At 44.1% G+C, this 4,624-nt stretch overlaps 1 non-coding gene across 1 annotated transcript; it reads right to left on the bottom strand.

Annotated features, from left to right (window-relative positions):
- Positions 1-393: 393 nt before the first annotated feature.
- Positions 394-475, bottom strand: TRNAS-AGA (transfer RNA serine (anticodon AGA)). Its single transcript has one exon. It is a non-coding gene; the product is annotated as a tRNA-Ser (tRNA).
- Positions 476-4,624: the final 4,149 nt, after the last annotated feature.

The raw sequence follows: 4,624 nt of genomic DNA, 5'->3' as shown, positions 1-4,624 counted from the left end.
CCCCGCGCATGCGCGGCCCGTTCCGAGGCTGTCCTAGGCGCTCGCGATGCCTGGGCGCTGACGCGCTCGCGCGGAAGGATGCAGTGTGGTAGCGAGGCTTCGGGGCATAGGCTTTCCCGCGAGGCGAGAGGTCTGTCAGAACTGTCCCTTCCTGCGCAACTTCGCGACGCTTTGCTTTTCTTTGTTCCAGATTGTCTGGTGTGTTTTGTCCCATCTCCCTCTTCTGGACTCAAGTTGTAACCACAGTCACACGACTGCCTAGCTCCCTCATCCGCTCTTCATTTTGCCCCACTGGGGTCCCAGTTGTATTCCAGCAGTTCATAGATTCTTTAAATAATCTGCGGAGAAGCCTGTAAAAGGAAAACAAGGATCTGTATCAAAAGGCTGGCTCGCCGTAGTCGGCAGGATTCGAACCTGCGCGGGGAGACCCCAATGGATTTCTAGTCCATCGCCTTAACCACTCGGCCACGACTACTGTTGACGTTATCTTTGGCAATGAGATCTATGTAGTCTGCACACAAGTATCTACTCCAGTAACAGGTATGTTTAGATCGTGAGGAAAACATTGCAAAGCTGTTCTGCCAGATAAGAGTATATTTGAATGTTATGGTTCTAATAATTTTAACGTCTTGAAGGGCTCTTAGAGCATATCTCGTCCAACCTTTTACTCCCCTTCAGAAAAAACTGAATTTTAGTAAAATCGCTAAAGTTAGCGTCAGAAAACAAGAGGTAAGGAAGAAAGCCTGGTGCTGCTGTACACCTGCTTGCAGAGGTGTGCATTTCCAGGAGGGAACCGGCAACCTTGGGGCCGCCGACCAGCCTCCGCGCTTCCTTGCCGGGCTTCCACCCCTGACCCTCTCTCTTGGACAAACAGCTCCCAAGGACTCTTGTTTTACCCACTAGGCACTAAAATGCTGTTGCCCACTGATTTAAATTCACTGTGCAGGGCCAGACTGTCCCACGGTGTCGTAAAAACACTACTTTGAAAAGTGTGATTGATGCGTGATAAAATGCAAGGTATTGTTATTTCATGGTACTGCTGTTAAATACTGTGCATACCGAAACCTGAACTTTGAGCATTTCTAACGTGGGATAGCAAAGAGGTTGGCAGCCTTGGAAACTCTGGAGCTAGTTTAATCGAGTTGATTAGTAGCTTCATTTATTTGGTTTGTTGTTTGTTCATAATATCTTTAATGTCCCTGAAGAGCAACATGAAGTGGTGTGATGGAGCGAATGTAGAGCCTACCTTTAAATATTCGACTTTTGGGAGCCAGCTGTTAAATGCAACCATTATTAAAAAATTAAATATATTAAAAAACAAAAGCAATACTCAAAATTCACTACAGTCTAGTTATTAACCTACATTTTACCATAATTTATGCTGTTGAGGTTATTTACATCTGTTGTATCTGAAATACTATACAGTGGGTTGTTATTGTGAATCTCTTCCTAACTTCCTGTTAGTGATGTCACTTGGGTAGCTTGGAATCAGGCTTCCTGGGTGTACTTACGCCAGGGAAATTGCACATGCTACAAAATACTTTTCTCACTAGAGCTAGTTGTCAAGCACTTACCAGCACATCACTAATGTTTACCATCAGACCAACCTTGAATATTCCCAGCAAGGCAACATTCCCCTTACCTGTCCGGCTGCCCTGGTTATACTCCCTGAAGCTTTCTTTGTTTTAGCTATCAGAATCCTAGCATATTGTATGACTTCCCACTCAATATTTTAAAGTTTTGTTTTTCCCTAACTTGCTTTGCTGGGTGATGGTACTTGGAACTGGCCTCCAAAAAAAGACAGGTATAAGCCACTTGATACTGAAATTGACCTTGCAATATGGTTCTGGGGGAGTTATGCATAGTTGCCATACAGTTTAACAGGCTTAAATTAATAATTTGATTTTTCTCTAGAAAAGATGAAATCTGAGGTATATCACCAGTGGCTGAAAGAATCTTTTAGCATGTAGAAGATCTGCATGAAGGACTATGAAAAGATAAAAGAGGAAATGTTTCTAGTTGTGTGTTTTGTTTACATGAATATTGGAAAAAATTGGAGCTTGTTTCTGTCTTCCACTCCCACTCCAGTTTTAATAGAATATCATGTGTAGATCATCCAGAGGTTTGGTGTTTTGAGAATTTCACTTACAGCTTGTTCAACTCTTCATTGGGTCTTCTGACCTCAGTTGTGTTGTCTTTCTGGTCTGCGTTAGAGTGAGAAAAGTCAAGTTCAGTGTCTACAATGAGAAATGCCACATATCACATATGTGTATGGCTGTATGGTAAATGGGAAGATGAAAGCATAGTATTAAAAATCTGCAGGGAGGGGCTTCCCTGGTGGCGCAGTGGTTGAGAATCCGCCTGCCGATGCAGGGGACACGGGTTCGTGCCCCGGTCTGGGAAGATTCCATATGCCGCGGAGCGGCTGGGCCCGTGAGCCATGGCCGCTGAGCCTGCGCGTCCGGAGACTGTGCTCCGCAACGGCAGAGGCCACAACAGTGAGAGGCCCGCATACCGCAAAAAAAAAAAAAAAAAAAAAATCTGCAGGGAGTTCCCTGGTGGCCTAGTGGTTAGGATTTCAGGCTTTAATGCTGTGGCCCAGGTTTAGTCCTTAGTGAGGTATCTGAGATCCCACAAGCCACAGTGGCAAAAAAAAAAAAAATCTCCAGATGTCAGGAGTGATACCAGGTGAACTTCAGCGGCCTCTAAGCAATGGAGGTGGATGTACATGATGAATGTATACTTGGCTTTGGAAGAGTCTGCATTCGTGCAAATCATATTAGAAGATAATTAAAAAATATTATATATTCCTTTGGTCTTTTTGTTTTCAAAAGTGAAGAATCTTATTTATTCTCTCTCTAATTGTTAATATGTGTAGACAATGATGTGAGTCCTTGTCCCTTAACTCTTTCCCAGTCTTGGAAAGCATGCCGAGCGTCAGATGTTTCATAAAGGAGTATAGCCAAGAGTCTTCAGACAATACAATTATTAAACATGGTAAAAGTGGCGTGCTGTGTATTATTACATTTACTTAGCATTCCAAGGAAGTATTTTAGGGAAAAGGTGTCCAAGATAAGAAAACAAAGCCCCGTTGACTTTCCCAAGTAAATAGATACCCACTGCTGGGCAGTGACAGTGGCATGGGTGTGAGGGGAAGCATCTTCACAGAACAGTCGCCAGCTTCCCAGCAGCTAATGCTATAGAAGAAATGGAAATAGCATTGGGGGCAGCTCTGATTCTTTTAAGTGGTCCTGAGTTAGGCCTTGATGCCGTGTAGGTAAATTCAGTCCATAACACGCAGAATCTTTATTGGAATTTGTACCTTCATCTCTCACAGCTGTGGAGAGTTCAGACTAGTCACAACTCTCACTGGGGATACTATCATCTTTGTAATTTGAAAAAGGATCAGGAGCCTGCAGGCTTGGAACATCTTGAGAAAGCTCTGGCCCTGAAATACATCATCACACGTGGGGGACACCACTTGCGGCATCATCGCAGAGAGCTTAAGAATGCTGAAATCAAGTACTTCTCTGGCGTGATTTCAAATGGCCTGAGAAGTCTGAGAACTGGTTTTTTTTTTTTTTTTTAACTGCAAAACAGTTTCTTTCCTCTTCCATCAACCCCGTTGCTGTCAGTGTGTCCAGTGTTAGGTGCCAGAAATGAGCATAGCCTCTTAACAATAACAATGCCAAGGTTAACACGGCTGCCGGGGGCTCTCTCAAGAATCTGTTAGGGTGTATTTGGATCCACAGACATGTTCTGAAGCTGTGCACCTCTTTAGTCTTTCTAGCCTAAGTACATTTCTCTTTGGCAGCCTGGACAAAACCTGTCACTTTTTTGCCAGACCTTCTCATGCTTTCAGGCCCCTTGGCCACTATTTTTCATGGACCCCCATGTGTCCATATGGTAGGGCTAGGCTCAAAGTTGGTATTTGGGAAGCAGCCTCTGACAGCACAGAGGCCTGGTGAACTATAGTCATTTGTTCAAAAGGCCAGTACTCACAGATGCGCTCTAAGAGGGTCATACAATTTTGGATCCTACCCAAATGGATATTTTATCACCATGCACATAGCAACCAACAGATCAGCCCGAAGAGGCAAGTGCTAATGTATGTGGCGCGAACCCATCATCCCTCTGAGGAGTCAGTAGTCGAGCCTTTGTTTGAGGCTTTGACATTAAAATAATTTTTTCACTTCTGTAGTTCTGTGAGTCCAACTCACTCTTCCCTCCTCCTTGTTTCAGATCATTTTTTGCTTTATGATTTTAAGCCTTCAGAAGGTTAAACCTGATTCAAGCAAAAGAAAAAAGAATCAGTTGAGGAGCCATGTGGGGCGGTAGTAATTTCATCTAGGAGTTATAACGAAAGCAAAGTGAGAACCAAATGGATGGAGGCCATCAGAAATGTCTCACAGGCCAGGGCTTAGGTTTAGTGCCTCGTAGCCTTCTGTGTCCCCGATTGGCCGTAGCGCCTCATAGGAAGGAGGCCAGGGTTTTAAGCTGACCAGTTTGCTCTATTTCCTCAGTCACACGTCCACCTATCAATCAGTCTTTATAGCTTTAAAAAAGATGCCTGTAGGTTTCTGAAAATCCAAAAGCTCTCCACCTACATGAAAAGCTCACAGAA

This window comes from Physeter macrocephalus, chromosome 15 (assembly GCF_002837175.3).
Source record: "Physeter macrocephalus isolate SW-GA chromosome 15, ASM283717v5, whole genome shotgun sequence".
Lineage (NCBI taxonomy): Eukaryota > Metazoa > Chordata > Mammalia > Artiodactyla > Physeteridae > Physeter > Physeter macrocephalus.
Note: the sequence above shows the minus strand (reverse complement) of the source record. Positions and strands in the feature narration are given on the sequence as shown.